Source organism: Mauremys mutica, chromosome 3 (genome assembly GCF_020497125.1).
Source record: "Mauremys mutica isolate MM-2020 ecotype Southern chromosome 3, ASM2049712v1, whole genome shotgun sequence".
Taxonomy (NCBI): Eukaryota; Metazoa; Chordata; order Testudines; family Geoemydidae; genus Mauremys; species Mauremys mutica.
The window spans coordinates 26,350,901-26,370,810 of NC_059074.1; positions in this window are offsets into that span (position 1 = coordinate 26,350,901).

A 19,910-nucleotide genomic window follows, 5' to 3' on the forward strand; every position below is an offset into this window, starting at 1 on the left:
AATAAATGCTATTCCTTTTGTTCCTGTATGATTGTAAGGCCTGGGATAGAAAACGAGAAGAACATTATGGAAAGATGATGTTTTATTATTAACCCCAGTGGATCACAAATATTTTGAATCTGTAAATCAGCTGTAAATAAGTTCCCACAGCATGTAACAAACCATGAAACAAATGACATTTTACTGTAAAATGTCAGCCCAAAGGGAAAGTTCCTGGATGTGAATGCAGAGCCAAACAATCTGTGTAACTACATTGTGCTGCCACTGATATCATTTGAGCTGTGTTTTTTTTTTTTTTTGTGGTTTGTTTTTTTGGTCAAGTAGGTTCTCATCTAAAAGAAAGCAGTACAGAAAATCAAAGTCACAAAGTGGAAAAAATGCTGAATTGTGACCATCATAAACATTGTTCAGCTTTTTAAAGCTATTGATTTGTGGGAAGCGTTCGCTTTTTAGTACTCTTCATACACTGAATCCGTACAAACAGAGCTGGCTTACATAAGTATGCATCATACATTTTTACATAAGATGTCTCACACACTATGACACTGGCAGACCAGGTGCCAGCTCATACCAGGGCCCCAAGGCCTTAGTGAACGCTGACAAATGCATAGCTGGAAAGCAGTCTGATTCGCCTTGTGTTAGTGTCATTAAAGTAGATTATAAAAATGTGTTTAGTGTTTAGACTTGAAGAAAGGCTTGTAGGATGCTGCATATACTGATCTCACTTATAAAATCTGCACCCCATGGTATAGTTATACTAAGCGTTTGCATTGCAAACCTCTGCACCCACGTAACTCACCAAACAGGAAAGAAACATTAAGGAGTGTAAAGTGCTGATCCTGCACACAAGAAGGCCTATTGAAACCAAATGAGCCACCATGAAACATCAAGGGACAAAGACTTTGTTGATCACCCCCTCTCCCATTATGAAGAGGAGACTGGTGCAAACACTGGTCCCATCAGTTTGAACTGTGGGGGAAGGGAATAAAAATCCCTGACCAGAAGGAAGTACATCCTTATGCTCCTTGTACTTCAGGGAGAGGGCAAGACTTCTAAGCATAAGCAAGGGATCCCCCGCTGTTTAGCTTGGGGTAGATCTAAAGGACATATAGAGCTTGCACAATACAGCAGCTTCCATTACATTTTTGAACCCTAAGACTGTAACTCTTTTGTGTGTGTGTATTTACCTGCTTTAACCCTATGAATAACTAATTTCTTTTTCCTATTTAATAAATCTTTAGATAATTTATTATAGGATTGGCTACAAGCGTTGTTTTTGGTGTGAGAGCTGAGGTACAATTAACCTGGGGTAAATGACTGGTCCTTTGGGACTGGGGGTAACCTGAATATTATTGTCCCTCACACCAAAAATCACCATCTATCAAAGGGAAACTTGCCTGACTGGCAAAATAGACCACAGTGACCAAGGGGACTGTCTGTGACTCCATGTTAGGGCTGTAAAATGTTTGAGGAGTTGACACTTGATACTTGGTTGGTGAAATCTGCCATCGGCATAATAAAACCAGCTCAATGAGCAGTGATAACTATGTAGGCAGGAAATCGTCTGTTGACAAAGCACTATGCATATGAGCACTTACGCCAGCAAAACTATGTTGCTCAGGGGGGTGTTTTCTTCACACCCTTGAGTGACAAAAGTTTGGCCAACATAAGTGCTAAGTATGTGGCTTAATATGGCCCAAATATAGAACACACAACCAATTTGGGATTTGTGTCATGTTCTTAACGGTCTGCCCTGAGGTGGGCACTCATGGTTGTGAGCCACTCCAGACAGCTTGACACACTACCCAGGTAGTTTCTCATTCTGCCCAGATAGTTTATACTTATTCATTTTAAGGCCAGAAGGGGCAATAATGATTAGGCCATAGATCCCACTCACTAATTCCTGCAGTTAGCCCAGTTTTGTGTGGTTGAACTAGAGCATATCTTTTAGAAATTATCCACGCTTGATTTAAAAAGAAACCCAACGGCTAGACAATCTACCACACCATTGTTGAAAACAGATCCCTGCTAAAAATGTATTTATATACTTAGTTCAACTTCTAGCCTTTGGATCAGTAGCCCAGAATGCTGACAAAATGACACTTTTGTGAGACATGATTTCCAACCTTCTATTTTGTTTCTATGCAATACTCTGATTCTCCTTTATGGTATCTATCTTAGAAAGTAACTTTTCCCCTGAATTGCTGGGCATAAAAATAATTAAAACAGGATTTTTAATCATCTAAACTAGATACTGCAAATAGAAATGGAGCTCTTCGTTAGTCACATTATATTCCAGGAACAAATGATGTGAACCTCAGTTTTGACATTTAGTTGCTGTTAGTTGAGGATCTAAGTTCTGGCCATGTTGTTCTAACTGTTCATATTATCTTTGTTCCTGGAAGTGAGAGGGGAAAATAAAACATAAAAAAAGACAAATTCACAAGTAAGAGTGTATATTTATAAACATAATTACTTTCCCTTTGTCTACAGCCACCCAGTGTTACCTTTTAATGCAAAACATTTATTTATGCTTATACAAATCCACCAGGCATTTCCCTTTGCAGAAGGCCATGGAACAAGTGCTATGCATGAGTGCCACAACCCTGAGGCTGCAGTAGTGGCTGTGGACAATTTCGGCTGCCATTAGACAGAGCATGTAACATCCAGCACTAGGCTAGGTGCAGGAGATAGGATTTTTCCCTAATAGATTTGCTGCAAATTTTAGGTACAACCTTGTTTCAAATTAGGCAAGCTAATGCCAGAGCTTGGATGACCTCAGACAAGGTCATACTCTGCCTTGATGCCTAGAAGGAAAGGACAAGCAACTGTATGTCTCATCTTCTGGTAATCTACCCAAGAGTTCAGCTACAGGGGTATGGAGTGAATTAAAAACCCTGGAACCCGACTGCTGTTGGCCTGAAGAGGAACCTTGAGGAATAATAGGAAGAGAAATAGAAGAAGACTGATGATGGTCTGCAACTGGAGCATGGGCCTTATGTTCATCCTCTGGCACAGAGTGATACTAGCCATAGGAGAGAGAGCGAATGAAGTGAGGCTGGACACAGAGAATGTAGAAAGAATGGAGGGGCACAGATGGGGATAGAGAAACTAATACACAGAAGGAAAAGGAAAAAAAGAGAATCAAAGTGTGAGCTGGAATAAAGAAAAATTGTAAAAACATGTACAGTACATACAGCCAGGGCTGTTGAGTAAGGTTTTCTTCTTTTTGACCCAATAACATTTCTGAAAGTATTGTTCCCTTGGACGCAGGATAGGGATGGGCCAAAGAGGTAAAGACTCCACTGGCAAATCATGGCCTGTGGGTTGTGGAAAATGGAAAAAAATTCATGAACTTTTTAATTCAGTTTCACGGGAAAGCTACCATTCAGCCATGCAACAAATACAGGAAAGAAGATAACATTTGTGTGAGTAATTGAAACCATTATCTTGGCAGGGGGTTAGACTTCTAACCTTAAGATTCTATAATAATAAAAAATAATAAAAAAGCCTGTATACCTATTTTAAAACAAATGAAATCTTTAGCACTTAGCTCCCTGGAGAGGGGTTTTGCCACTGACTTCAATAAAGCCAGGGTTGTGTGTACATTATTTTGTTATTGTTTTAATTTAATTTTTGCTTTTCAATCTCCTGGATCTTAAATTTGGTAGCTGATTTAATTGCAGCAGCATCTGATTGTGATAATCAAACATCTCAGAGCAAAATATTTGAAAATAATGTTATAACTCAGGAAGAAGAGAAGACAGCAGCTTCTTTTTTAAAGAAATATATATGACTTTTTCTGAAAGTCATTAATCTTCCCATGTCAATTCAAATGCTTGGTGACGAAGACAGCTGTGCTAGTTTCCAATGTCCTGCTTTCAAAATCATAGCGATGAGTAACTGAGTGAAATTATTTGCAATTCCACTGCATGCAATTCTCAGTCAGATCTCTGCATTGTACAAATCTGGATAAGGTATCAGTCACCACTACCCTACATCTTTCAGCACATCCCTAATTGGCTTTGTTAACAAATCCCAAAGCTGACAGTAGCCTTAAAGTACTATTACTTTCCTTGCCTCTGAGAAAGTAGCTATTGTTAAAAGCTGGTTGAAGACAAACTAAAAGATCTCGAAAACATTTCCCATGAATGACAAATATGAGCCAAATTATTTTGAAAGCAAAGTTCTCTGTGATAGTGGAGGAACTCTCCCAATACCAAAGACCGCCATTTAATTTGATTCTAGGGTGACACCTCCATCTATAGCTATGTAAATAATGCAAAGAGGTTTACCCAGGAAGCCAGCTGCTATTTTAAGGGTATTCACATGGACATATATTAAATTCTAATTCACATCCAGATCCTAAATGGGACTTACGAAAGTGTGAAAGGAATCATCACTCTATATGACATGTTCATTTTCAACTTCATTGGGTCTTATAGATGCTTCAAACATATTTTCCCTTTGAGGCTTTTCAAAACCAAAAGTCCAATGGCTATAGGACGTGAATAACACTCATTGGCTTTTTAAAATAAATTAGGACACTTTCTCTGTGAGCATCCTCTCCGTCCTATTCAAATTCTTATTCTGTGCCCAGCACAGTGGTGTACCTGAGAACCGTTTAGTGCATTAATTTGTGTGACAAGTATCTGTCACATATGATTCTTTCTGACTCCTTTCCTCTAAGCAAGGGAAAAACTGCCAGTGGATTTTTTGTTTGTTTATATTATTTCTGTTTTGTTTCATTGTGTGTGGTGATACTGTCACAATAAAATCTCTCCCCCCCACACTCCCGCATGGGGTCCCCGGGTAAGCACCAGTGTTGTGTTTTGCTAACACCTTTATATGCAGTGGGAAGTATCTTGGGAAGGGTTACAGGTGTGAGTGTGGAATGGAAGATTCTTTTGCAGGTTACAAGAGGCCAAAGGGGGAGGAAGGGAGAAAGGAACGGGTTAACTCAATGATCCAGCTAGGCCCGTAGATAAGGAACAAAACTGTAGCCCAAGGCCAGCGCACACAAACAAGGTCTCTGCTGCCAAACAGCCAGAAGCCTGTGTCTCATCTCTGGCCAGCCGTGAGAAAGGAGAACTGTGCCAGACAGAACTGAAGGGGTGCAAAACTCGTAAGATTGCAAAGGTCAGTGAGTTGAAAAACAACTGTCTTCTGACACTGAGACTGGTGTGTTTTGGGGAAACTAAGGGAGCAGCGGAAGGCTGATTCGGCCTGGTACGAGAACACAGGGGACAAGGGTCTCTGGATGAAAATTCCCCCGGAAGAACCCAGGGCTTAAAACCCTTCAGAGAGCTGAAGCAAGTCGGAGATTTACAGCAGACCCTAGATGACCTGTGCACAGGGCAGAACTCTCATTACACACAGGCTTGGCCAGCCTTGGGTTGTGCGTGTGTAAGTATGAAAATTGATTAGGGCTCAGGCATTAATGCTCTCTTCCTCCCTCTGAGTGATGTGGGGCATGCCCAACACTCACTGCTGTTATTTGGTTAATAAAGCTTTAAACTAGAGCCTAGTCTACACTACGCGTTTAAACCGAATTTAGCAGCGTTAAACAGATTTAACCCTGCACCCGTCCACACAACGAGGCCCTTTATATTGATCTGCTGCCTGGACCTGCGTCTGTGAGATCTCTAACACCAGAGCCGCAGGCACTCAATATTAAGATGCAAAATGCGACCTTGTAGGTTTAGTGCCAGGGTCATTGGAACACAAGGCTTCTATACTTAGAATAAAGGTCCATGGTAACTCTTTCAATGAGATGGTGCTGATATGGAGTTTGTCTTTCTAAATTTGGGCTCACTAATGTTTCCCAAGTAATTTTAAATATAAGCATCCACAGCCTGGGATAAAGCCCTCAGGGTATTGCACAAACAATTAAAAATACTAACACACAAATAACTTTCATTCTTTGTATTGTGGTAGCCCCTAAGAGCCCCAGTTATGGGCCAGGGCTCCATTGTGCAAGGCACTATACCAACACAGAACAAAACCACAGTCCTGGCCCTAAGGAGCTGACAATCTAAGGATGAAACAAGAGACAACAGATGGGGAAATACAGAAGGAAACAACAAGGCAGTATTGATCAGCTTGATAGTCAGTGGTCTCAGCACACCAGCAGCCTAATTGTTGTCTTTAGTAGGCATCATGGATTCATAGATTCCAAGGCCAGAAGGGATCATTGTGATTGTATAGTCTAACCTGTACTACAGAGGCCACAGAACAACCACAAAATTCTCCCATTTGAACTAGAACATATATTTGAAAATAATCTAATCTTGATTGAAAAATTGCCAGTGATGGAGAATACAACACAACCATTGGTAAATTGTTCCCATTGTTAATTACCCTCACCGCATGCCAAAGGAGAGTTTTAAGGAAAGATCTGAAGGAGGATAATGAGGTAACTTTATGGTTGATTATGTTGAGCTCTTCCCGAGAGGAGGCATGGGAGAAAGCAGGAAGAGGCTTGTTTGAAATTTTAATAAATGGGAGATGGAGGTTGGCCAATCTCCGGTGGTGGTCAACAGTTCAATAGTACATGAGAGATGATAGTTAAAATAGGAATAGACCATGAACAGTCTTGAAAAAGAAGACAGAGGGCTTCTACATCCATAGTGGCTAGGATGGTGTTTTCTGGAAGATCACCAATGGATTGTAGTTTCCTCAGGAAGTCAGTGGTGTCCCGAAGATAGCTGGGAGTACTGGTAGCATAGGGCCTGAGGAGAGAGTCCACATAGCCAGACAATCCTGCTGTTAAGGTGCCAATGTTTGAGATGATGGGGCGTAACAGAACACATAACAGAACACCACTAGCCATCACCTACAGCCCCCAACTAAAACCTCTCCAGCGCATCATCAAAGATCTATAACCTATCCTGAAAGATGATCCCTCACTCTCACAGATCTTGGGAGATGGGCCAGTCCTCACTTACAGACAGCCTCCCAACCTGAAGCAAATACTCACCAGCAACCGCATACCATACAATATAAACACTAACCCAGGAACCTATCCTTGCAACAAAGCCCGATGCCAGCTCTATCCACATATCTATTCAAGTGACACCATCATAGAACCTAATCACATCAGCCACGCCATCAGGGGCTCATTCACCAGCACATCTACCAATGTGATATATGCCATCATGTGCCAGCAATGCCCCTCTGCCACGTACATTGACCAAACCGGACAGTCTCTATGCAAAAGAATAAATGGACATAAATCTGACATCAGGAATCATAACATTCAAAAACCAGAGGGAGAACACTTCAACCACTCAGTGACAGACTTGAAGGTGGCAATTTTGCAACAAAAAAACTTCAAAAACAGACTCCAAAGAGAGACTGCTGCACTCGAATTAATATGCAAATTAGATACAATTAATTTAGGTTTAAACAGAGACTGGGAATGGTTGGGTTATTACACTAATTGAATCTATTTCCCTATGTTAAGTTCTCCTCACACCTTCTAAGGGTCATCTCGATTATGACTTCAAAGTTTGTTTGTTTTTTTCACTCCTGCTGATAATAGCTCATCTCAATTGATTGAACTCTTACAGTTGGTATGCATACTTCCACCTTTTCATGTTCTCTGTATGTATAAATATCTCCTGTCTGTGTGTTCCATTCTATGCATCCGAAGAAGTGAGCTGTAGCCCATGAAAGCTTATGGTGAAATAAATTTGTTAGTCTCTAAGGTGCCACAAGTACTCCTGTTCTTTTTACAAAGGCTGTTTCTGATGTTGCATTTGGACATATGTGGTGGCATAGAGACCTATAAAGTGAATAGCTGAGGTGGGGGAAGCCAGAAAACATAAATACTGTGTGTTCAGTTTTGATGCACCATTGAGTTTTTAGGTATAAGAAGGCTTTGCTGTAAGAAAGGTGTATGTGATGGAATTATAACAGAAACAATTATATAAGCGGGTATTCAGCTGAGGCTAGCCATTGAAAAAAGCTAAGAAAGACCAGAGTAGTATTCTTGCAGCTCAATATATTTAAAAAAATTTTTTTTATTAATCCTGAAAATGCTTTGTACATGAGGCATTTCACTTTTCCAGGTCAGTTATATATACAAATAAATTATTAAGAACAATAGTTAATTTTCTCTGAATATAAGGCCTGGTCTACACTAGGACTTTAATTCGAATTTAGCAGCGTTAATTCGAACTAACCGCTCAACCGTCCACACCAGGAAGCCATTTAATTCGAACTAGAGGGCTCTTTAGTTCGAATTCGGTACTCCACCCCGACAGGTGGAGTAACGCTAAATTCGACATGGCTAGCTCGAATTAGGCTAGGTGTGGATGCAAATCGAACTTAGTAGCTCCGGGAGCTATCCCACAGTGCACCACTCTGTTGACGCTCTGGACAGCAGTCGGAGCTTGGATTCTCTGACCAGCCACACAGGAAATGACCCGGGAAAATTTGAATTCATTTTCCTGTCTGGGCACTTTGAATCTGACGTCCTGGCTGGACATCGGGGCGAGCTCCGCAGCACCTGCAACGATGCAGAGCTATCCAGCAGAGGAGTCCGGCCAATCCAAGAATAGAAAGAGGTCCCCAGCATGGACAGACCGGGAAGTCCTGGATCTGATCGGTGTGTGGGGCGAGGAGTCTGTGCTGTCGGAGCTGCGCTCCAGCAAGCGGAATGCAAAGACCTTCGAGAAGGTCTCCAAAGCAATGATAGAGAAAGGATACAGCCGGGATGCAATGCAGTGCCGCGTGAAAATCAAGGACCTGAGACAAGGCTACCAAAAAGTCAGAGCGGCAAACGGACGCTCCGGAGCCCTGCCCCAGACATGCCGCTTCTACGAGGCACTGCATGCCATTCTAGGTGGGTCTGCCACCACTGACCCACCAGTGACCGTGGACTCAGTGGATGGCATAGTGAACCTGGACAGTTCCTCCTCGATGTTCGCCGATGGGGAAGATGAGGAAGGGTCTGTGGAGGACGGCGCAGGTGACAGCGAACACAATACCGCTTTCCCTGACAGCCAGGATCTCTTCATCACCCTCACAGAGATCCCCTACCAACCCTCCCCGGCCATTAACCCGGACTCTGAATCAGGGGAAGGATCAGGCGGTAAGTGCTATAAACATGTAAACATTTATTTTTTATAAAACAGGTATAAAAAATAGAAATACTATATATAAAATTTTCAATGAAAAACTATATGAAAAGTAGGTCCACACATATAGGGATTGAACAATAATCCTCCAGGGACAATTCAAGAAAGGTCTCATTTAGGTCCTCGAAAAGCCTCCGCAGGAGGTTCCTGGGGAGAGGTGCCTTGTTGGGTGCTCCGTGGAAGCACACTCTTCCACGCCAGGACATCCTTATGTAGATGGGAATCATCGCCTCCACAAGCATGGCCGCATATGGTCCTGGTCTCTGCAGGGCTTCCCTTAGCATCCGCTCTTTGTGACTCCGAGGGACCCGCAGCAGGGTGATCTCGTTCATGAAATGCTGCATCTAATTAGGGCAATTAGTGTATTGTTACTGTTGTGAATGGTTGACTTTTACTTTGCATAACAATGACCCTCGCTTAACAGCCACGTGTTGTAGGCCACATAGGAAAAGCATACATTGATCTTTCCCGTGCACTGGTGGGAGTGGCTGGAAAAGGGTCAGAGTATATGATTTCCAGATTGCCTTTAGCGGGAGGGCACAGCTATCCATTAACTGATAAGCAGAATGTACTGTAAGGCTTACCAGGACTGTCTGCTAGACAGATTCAGCTGTCTCTCCCCACTTGTCCGCTCTCCTGTACAATGCCGCAGCCTATGAGAGCGTATTCCGAAATCTCGAACTTGTCCTGAGATCTCGTGAGACTTGTTGCCCTGTATGGTCTTGTTCAGAGAAACTGACTAGACTGTGTTCACTGTTCGCAAACATGTATCTGTTCAAGGAAATCAGTTACTTTTCCCATCACACAGCTTCGGCTCTTTCCCGGACTGCCCCGGCATCCCCCTCGCAGAGGCTGGCGCAGATTAGGCAGCGAAAGAAAAAGACTAGGGACGAGATGTTCGCGGAACTGATGGCCTGCTCCAGAGCCGAGGCGGCAGAGCAGAGACAGTGGAGGGAGACCCTATGTCAACAGCATCGCACACACATCGAACGGGAGGATAGGTGGCGGCAGGAAGACCAGCAGGCGACTCAAACGCTGCTTGGGCTAATGAGGGAGCAAACGGACACGCTCCGGCGCCTTGTTGATGTTCTGCAGGACCGCAGGCAGGAGGACAGAGCCCCCCTGCAGTGTATCTGCAACCGCCCTCCCCCGCCAAGAAGTCCTGCCCCCCCTCACCCAAAAGTACAAGACGGAGGGGCGGTAGGGGCCGTGAGAACTGTCACTGCACCACTGCATAGCGCTAATGTACCACACACCTCTCACGCTATAAATTTGTAGAAGTGCTTCCCTTACAGGCTCACCCAATCCCAAATCCAAGTTTCATCCCCCCACTGTGTATTAGATTATTAAAAGCTGTTTGCTGTTATTCACTGTTTCGGTCACGTCTTTCGTGTCAGAGGATTTTTTTGTGTATTGGGGGGGGGAGGGGATTTATAATTGCACGGTATAGCCTACATTACCAGGGTACAGACTTGGGGGCATGATCAACTGCAGGGCACACACACACACTGCAGTCAGTAGGCACCAGGGTCACTCTGTGTGGTGTATGCTGCCCCGGGTCATTCTGTGATGTGTATGCTTGTCCAGGGTCCTAGCGCCTGCCACCCCCTTAATGTTAAGGCACACTGCCCTTACCATGCACTTCCACCGTAGCAACGAGCCTCTCCGCTGCCCTGAGCCCCAACAAGAGCCCTCATCCACGGACAGATACTCACCCTTCCCCCACACCCCTCACCCCTTCCTACGCCCAAACCCGCAGCCCACTGCCGTCATCCAAACCCCTATCCAAAGAAGGCACCACTCGCCCCTTCCTGCAAACCCACCCCTTCCTGCAATCCCTCCCCTTCATGCACAACCACTTGCAACCGTCCCCCACCCCAGAGACCTATGTAGGAGCAGGAGGATGTCATTCCTCTATGGAACAAGCGGTCTGTACATCTGTGCACACCGTGCCCAGCACAGTATGCGTCCATGTTTCAACACCTGAACAGAAATGCAAAGTAAAACAAAGATTTATTAATAATGAGTGTAACAATTAATTTGCTTTAAAACGTGCTTTGGAAGTGGGGGAAACTTGGAGAACGGGGTATGTAACCGCAGATCGAAATCGACACATACAGACACAGGCCCAGAGTCAGTTTCTCTTGAAAGCAAGTGGAGAGTCATAGGTTACCCTGCTCTCCGAGGAAACTTGCTTTCAAAGCCTCCCGGATACACAGCGCTTCCCGCTGGGATATTCTCTCGGCACGGGTGTCTGGCTGAGCGTAAACTGCAGCCAGGCGATTTGCCTCAACCTCCCATCCGGACAAAAAGGTCTCGCCCTTGCTCTCACAGAGATTGTGTAGCACACAGCAAGCAGCAATAACTACGGGGATATTCTTTTCGCTGATGTCCGAGCGAGTCAGTAAGCTCCGCCATCTCCCCTTGAGACGTCCGAAAGCACACTCCACCACCATTCTGCACTTGCTCAGCCGGTAGTTGAAGAGTTCCTTCTCTCTGTCCAAGGCGCCTGTATAGGGCTTCATGAGCCAGGGCATTAGCGGGTAGGCTGGGTCCCCGAGGATCACTGTAGGCATCTGCACATCCCCAACCGCTATTTTGTGGTCCGGGAAGAAAGTACCTGCCTGGAGGCGTTTAAACAGACCAGAGTTCCTGAACACACGCGCGTCATGAACCTTCCCCGCCCACCCAACGAAGATGTTGGTAAAACATCCCCTATGGTCTACCAGTGCTTGCAGCACCATTGAAAAGTAGCCCTTTCGGTTAATGTACTCGCTGGCCTGGTGGGCTGGTGCCAGGATAGGGATGTGAGTCCCATCTATAGCCCCACCGCAGTTTGGGAATCCCATCGCAGCGAAGCCATCTATGATGTCCTGGACGTTTCCGAGAGTCACTACCTTTGAGAGAAGTTGCTCAACGATTGCGTGGGCTACTTCAATCACAGCAACCCCCACGGTAGATTTGCCCACGCCAAAGTGGTTCGCTACTGACCGGTAGCTGTCTGGCGTTGCAAGTTTCCAGAGGGCTATGGCCACTCGCTTCTGCACACGCAGGGCTGCTCGCATCCGGGTGTCCTGGCGCTTCAGGGCAGGGGACAGCAAGTCACAGAGTTCAAGGAAAGTGCCCTTACGCATCCTGAAGTTTCGCAGCCACTGTGATTCATCCCAGACCTGCAGCACTATGCGGTCCCACCAGTCCGTGCTTGTTTCCCGGGCCCAGAATCGCCGTTCCACACCATGAACTTGACCCATTGCCACCATGATCTCCACGGCGCGGCGTACCCTGCTTTGTGAGAGGTCTGCGCCACTCTGTGAATTCCTGTCCTCACCGCGCTGCCGGAGCCTCCTCGCCCGATTTCTCAGCAGCTGACTGTGGAAGAGGTGGACGATAAGGTGCGAGGAGTTGACAACGGCCATAAGTGCAGCGATGATCGCAGTGGGCTCCATGCTCGCAGTGCTGTGGCGTCTGCGCTGTAACCGACCAGAGAAGGGCGCGAACAGATTTCCCGCCGGAGCTTTCAGGGAGGGAGGGCGTGATTGACGGTTCAATGACAACAGTTACCCAAAAGCACCCTCGACACATTTTTCCCCCAGGAGGCATTGGGAGCTCTACCCAGCATTCCAATGGGCAGCGGGGACTGCGGGAACTGTGGGATAGCTTCCCACAGTGCACCGCTTCCAAAGTCGACGCCAGCCCCGTTACTGTGGACTCAGAAATTCAAATTAGTGTATTTACTGTGGATACACAAATTCGACTTCATAAGGTCGAATCCATGAATTCGACTTAAGTAGATTCGAAATAGTCTTGTAGTGTAGACAAGACCTAAGACTAATCCCTTCAGACTGCTAATGTGAGTGTTCTAATTACCTGATTAGAAATGCCATTAATGGCTCTTAACCTCCACAGCAGTGAGATGCAGACTGGGTATGTTTGCTTTTGTGCATAACTGACTGCACTCTGGAGTATTACAAATGGAGGCAGAAAAGATGTACTCGACTCAGCGAATAGCGATTATTGTATTTTCAAATGTGCCCTTTGTGCTATTGGCTAACTAAGATTGAAGTATAACAGACAACTTTCAGAGCATGTACAGCATACTGGAATATTTGGGAGTGGAGTTAAGAGGTATATACTCTGTCATACTAACCTGACAGTTATCTGTATGATTATCGAAGCTGCTGTATACAGTGGGTTAACTGGCTTAATAAGTGCAAGTTTTACCATTCCTAAACAAGAACAGCTTGAAAAAACATAAACAGAATGCTTAGGGAAGTTCCAGCACATAAACCTAATTTCTTCAAACTATGGATTGCGACCAATAAGCATTGGTCAAAATGTATTGCATACTTATAATCTATAGGAATAAAGAGAAACCATAGGGGGAAAATCCTTACTGCCCCTGTTGACTGACTGACAGCCATTTTCCACTGAGGTCAAGAGGTATCTTTCTGTTGACTTTATAGAGAGTTGTATGGCAGTTCAGATGAATCAAGAATGATCTTTGTCCACTGTGATAGCAGGTCAGCCAGTGGAGAACCCATGTAGGCACCACAGCTGTCATATCCATGGCAGGTCTCCACAGAAGAGGCTAGGGATGGGAGTGTCACCTACAAAAAGGTCTGTTGTAAGAGGTTCCAAGCATAGCGTCAATTTGGTGGCTTAAACCCTACAATGGAGGGGAGCAGTGGTCCATATCTGCTATTTCCCATCCCTATAATCTGCAGTAGTGAGGGTGTGTGCTCCCAAAGTACTTCTCCTGGGTCAGGAATCAGAGCCTGCAGCAGAGCTAGTCTCCAGGCAACCTCATCAGTACAGGTAGCCTGAAGCAGGCTGTCTAATTGGCCACATCACCTAATTGGCTGGAGGGGCCAGCAGGCTGTCTCCTAAGACAGCATTAGCTGGCTAGTTGTGCCCTGGTCATGTCCACCACTGTGACTGCTTCTCTGTTACCTTATTCCTGCTGCTCCTGCCTTGAACCCAGCCTTGCCTCTGTCCTATCCCTGCCTGCTACCATGCTTGCTCCAATCTTTGACCTCTGGCTTAACCCGTGGTTCTGGCATCTGACTCAGGCTCTGACTCTAGTCCTTGGTGCCTGATACCTGCTCTGACCACTAAGCTAGACTGCCCTCTTCCCAGTTGGCTGATACCCTGCATTGCATCCAATGAAGGCCTGTGCCTTAAAGGTATGTTCTGGCCCTAAATAAGCTATTCCTCCTAGTTTAAATTGTACTTCTGCCATAAATAATCCAATACACTGGCTAGATCTGTTCTTTCTTTCATAGAGCTGTTCTTTTCAGTTTCCCTCAGTTAATATTTTTTAGGGAAACTTCAAAAATGGAAATATGGGAGACAGTCTCCAGAACTGTGAAATCCATTAGCTACACTAGGAAAGCACCTAGCAGTTCTATTAGCTGAGTAAGGCTCTTAGCCAATTCTATCTTTTGTTGGATGAAGAGGCAGAACATATTGGACCCATCTGGGGTTTGCACAGTGAACTCGTTTGGCAGAAATCTGGAAGTGGAACTCCATTACAGAAGGAAAGCAGAACTCAAGGAAACATGACAAAGCTAGAGGGTTTTAGAGGCTCTGAGGTTTGAAGAGATTAGCAGTTTGGGAGAATCTGGAAAAGGATAGGTTAAGATTCAACATCAGAATAGTCAAATTCACTGTACTTCCTGATCCCAAATCTGAACTACTTCTCCCCTTCCTGTGTACTAATAAACACGTAATGTCCAGACCTTTTGATGTCCACTGAAGATTGAAACAAACGAAGAAAAAAAAAACCCTTTGCATGCTCTATGACCACAAAGTCCCTGTCTGGCTGATACTAGACTCTGCCCTCCAATTGTTTCTCTTTCTTCATATAATTAAAAATCCATATGGTATATACGCTAAATGCTTTTACTCAGGCTGCTTTGGGGTAAGCATAGCACACTTTACCCACAATAATAGAGGCAGTATAGTTCTGTTAATCCAGCAAGGAGTAATACTGTATCATACTGAACAGGTTGCTTAATCTGGCCAATCTCTGATTTCTTTTTGAATGATTATAACATTATCGAATGACGTGAATACATCTATGAGGGATGACATTATTCCTCTATCTGATGTAGATGAAGATCTCCAGAATTATACTCTAATACAACACACTCTTCCTCTACCCAACTCCAGGCAGTCAAAGTTTTGTAAACTGAATATGTGGTGCCTTGGGGAGAACATGATGACTAGGTTATTTGGTTGTTGACAAGTTCTTTGGTAAAGTCCAGCCTAATCCATAGGATTCAGTCATTATACTTCCAGCAGCTCCCATTGGCCTGGTGCAGTGAACTGCAGCCACTGGGAGCCACGATCAGACGGACCCGCAGACGTGGCAGGTAAACAAACCGGCCTAGCCCACCAGGGGCTTTCCCTAAACAAGCGGTGTCCTAAGTTTGGGAAACACTGATCTAGATCAATAAATGCAGCTAGGACTATGACTTTCTAAATGGAATAAAAAATTGACTCTAAAAAAGAATTCTTGAAAATGTACAATGAAATACAAAAGTCTCTGCTCCCTTCTCACCCTCCCCAATTATAGGGTGCAAGTGATTTTTCATTGCATTGAATGTATAGCATTGTTTGTACATTTGGATGATAATGACTATGAGTCAAGAGGGATTGCTTGCTCCCTGCTGGAGAGATTTTATTTACTTTCTATCATTAGTAGGTAGATTGGAGCTACCCAGGGTTTAATTTTATTTATGCCACAGTCATTTAGGGCTTTTGTTTTTCTGCCTATCTGTCTATGAATAGAAAAAATACCAAAATGTGAATTTGGAGTCTTTCTTCTCCATTTCACTTAATCCCCACTCTGAACGAGCAGGGTCCTGTCTGAGGGACAAATATTCTTCAGCTCAGGATTTATACCAAGATCCTGAGGGATGAAATGCAGATTCTTGTACTTTAAATGAGATCTGCATTGGTTTTCTATATTGTTGAAATTTTCCCAGGCACCTGAGTCAAAGACCGTGAAAAGCAATGGAGGCTCTACCTACAGCCCTTAGGCTCTGAGAATGTGCAGCATCTCATTTACATAGGATTTGGTCCATCGACTGTAAAAACTGAGGTCCTTACACAGAGCTGTATCACGCCCTCTCACAGAAATCTCAGCAGGAGGTGTGGGGGGGGACATGAGTGATTACTCCCTCTCAGAGAAATACTATAGGAGGGTGGGGCATGAATGGAGAAACTCCATCCCTCCTCATAGATTTATCCCAGCAGCCTTCACCCTCCTACCTCTCCTTGTACCATGTTTTGGCACAAGCTCCCTCCCCCATTTCACCCCATCCATTCTTTGTCTCTTCTCCTTTCAGTTTTCCTCTTCTGACCTTGTCTGTCTTCTCTGTCTTTTTGTCCTGTTTATTTTGATTCATTTTCCTCTCCTTTGTGTGTATGTGTGTGTGCCCTGTCCTGTCTTTACCATAACGAAGTATACATGGAACTCGGGGTTGGGAGAGGGTGTCCAATCAAGGTTCTATAGGTCAGGATACATGATGGGGCGGCTCTAGGCGGCTTGCCTGCGGGAGGTCCCTAGTCCTGCAGATTCGGTGGCACGCCTGCGGGAAGACCAGCTGACTCTCCACAGGAATGCTGCCGAAGGCAACCTGCCTGCCGCCATCGCGGCGACTGGCAGAGCGCCCCCCATGGCTTGCCGCCCCAAGCACGCGCTTGGCGTGCTGGTGCTGGAGCCACCCCTGGATACATGTGCTTGCAGCTGAGCTGAGCTGAGCATTGTGAGAGCAGAGACACCAGGCTGCCTCCTGAGCCTGCAGATCAGTACACATATGCTGCTCCTATGTCCAAATGAGTTATGAACTATGGTAGATGCAAGTGCTGAAGGTGAATTTCAAAGACCCACCAGATTATTTTTCCTATAGCAGCCTGTTTGCAGGAAGGAGTTGGAGTGGATCCAGATCATACAACTTCCCCACCCCCATCACTATGCTTTGCCCCTTTTCCTCCAGGGCTAGTTTAGATTGTCCTTCTCCCAACGCTGGGAAACACGGCTTAGCAGTTTTGTTATTGTTACTATATTTGTGCCACATTAGCACCTGGAAGCTCCAACTTGGATCAGGGCCCCATTGTGCTAAGCACTGTGCAAACACACACTAAGAAATAGTCTGGGCTCCAAAGAGCTTACCCGCTAAATATATAAAACCACGTGAGGAAAACAGGGGTGAAGTGACTTGCCGTAGGTGACACAGCAGATCAGTGGCAGACACAGGAATGGGTCCCAGGCCACCTGAGTCTTGGAGTGCCCTCTCTGTTAGACTGCACCAACTCATACAATATCAGCCCTTCTTTTGAACTTGGCTTTTGACATTTCTATAAGAGGATTTAAAAACTCAGCTACCTGGAAAGAGCTGAGTACGAAGTTTAAAATGTGTTCCAAAACAGCACGTGGTGTTATTTTAAAGAAATAAATAGTCGGTTATTTTAAAGAAATCATAATTTTGTGAAATTCTAATTAATTTAGTAGCAAACATGCATGTTTTAATAATGTGCTTTCCAATATCCTCCTGTGCAAATATTTTCAAAGGGAAAAGAGTCCATTTTTGGGGAGATTTTTTTTTTCTTAATTTAGAAAGTCAGTAGCTATAAAATTAAATCTAGAACTTGTGCAATCATTGTAACTTGACATTAAATATATCAAGTTGTCATGCTAAAAAATGAGTCTAGAATGACTAACAATCTTAAAAATGTTAATCTCATTCTGACAAAAAACTTGAATTTCTAAGCACTCTTCAGTTTAATGTTTGCTGCGCTTCTGCATTTAGATGGAAGTTTGACTTAGCCCGAGAATAATCAAATGCGTTTGCAGCTGTGGGACTGTCTTGGTGCTTCCCTGGTGTCTTGTTCCTTTGTTTTCTGGAAAAACAATTTAGTTGAATTATCTGCCTCTTTTTTTTTCTTTTTTTTTCAAGGCGTAATATTCTACCCGCACTACTTTCCTTGACTTTGAGCACAAATTGGATTTAGAGAAGCAATATAACTAATATATATTTCTAAGTGAAGCACTTGTCACTGGATAGCCTCTCTCTTGGCTGGAGCATGATAGAACAGCAATTGAGAGAAAAACATACATCACAGGGTGGTTGGCCCCAGTAAATGAAGTTGGTCCAGCGCCCCTGTGCTAGAACAGATACTTCCATTTGGCCAATTGAGAGGGCGGGGCAGCACCTGCAGGTCTATAAAGGACCACGGAGCCCGAATGAATCAGAGCTGCCTGAGAGAGAGAGAATCAGGAAACAAAGCAGTTAAGAGCTACCAGAGCACGAAGGTGTTTCTTAGGGGAAGGATGAAAGCAAAAAGGATATCAAGAGGTGTTTACTGACTGATTTCCTCAAGCCAGAGAGAGGGGTGGGGCGGGGTGTGTGTGAAGTCAGGAAGAGCAGCAGAAGGAGGTACCTGCTGGCTCTAAGAGAACCTAAATGGAGTCATTGGGTTACCCGAGAGGGGAAACTGACACAGGGCATGTGTTGTGCCACTGCCTGCCACAAGAGAGTACTCCAGGTGGGGCTGGCCTATGACAGCTGAGTTTTGTTTTTGTTTTACTGTATTGTAGTTCTAATGAAAGGCATTGGGGAGGTATGTCTATACTGCATTTTGAAACCCAAGCAGTGAGTCTCAGAGCCTGGACTGATAGATCCATGATTGTGGGGCTCATGCTATGGTGCTAAAAGCAGCTGTGAAGAGGCTTAGGCCCTGAACCCCGGGGATGGAAGTGGTCTCCATAGCTTGAGCCTCAATATCTATACAGCTAGTTTTCAGTTCTATACCGTCAACCCAAGTCTGTTCACCCAGGCTCTGAGACTCGCAGAAGATATATCCTTAGAGAGACCATTTCAATGTCTGAGAGGAAAAGTTAGTCTTTGAGCATCTCCCAGTCCTTGGCCAGGCTGAGGAAACATGCCACTACTAGGGTACTGAGATAGACAGATGTTTCCATTCCATATTGTGGTGGTGTTTTTTGATTATATGGACACATACTGGACTATGACCCACAAACTCAGTACAGAAAAATTAAATAAGTTAAAGGATAGTAAAATGGTGGTAACTAAAGAGTGGGAATATGTCTGAAGACACTAAACTGGTCTCCGGTGGATTAGCCACAAGTAATTTGATACATGCCCATACTGTCACATAGTAGCAATTGGCTTACATTTTGACAGTGATGTGCCAGGAAAAGGACAAAAGACTAACTTTTGTTAAATGTCTCTAGCATACTGTATGACTGCTGGAGAGCAATTCAAGCTTGCTAGAGCCTCCAAGTCATCTCTGATTCTATTTAAAATGTTAATAACTTTTAAAATTAGATTTGAATGGAGTCAGTGGAGCTATGCTAATTTAAACCAGCTGGGGATTTGGTCTTAAGTCTGTGCATTGGTACTGGACAGGAGAAATTCATTAAAACCAGTTATAACTTTCCCTTTCCCTATACTTATTTACTACAAAATGGCAAAAAAGTTGGAAGCCTTTTTTGGCTCTGAAGAACACATCTCTTTTTAAGGCAGCATGGATCAGGAACCTTTCTCTAAATTTACATCAAATTTCATAGAAAAATTTACTTTGCATCAGCTGCCAAATGGTTTGCGTCATAGTCCTTTGTATGGGTTATAGGAATGGGGGTAAAAATCTGGTTTATCATGAAAACTGATTTACAACACTGATCTAGATAGGCAACCAAGCATAGATCCTTTAAAGCACTGCAGAAAGACCTTTTACTAG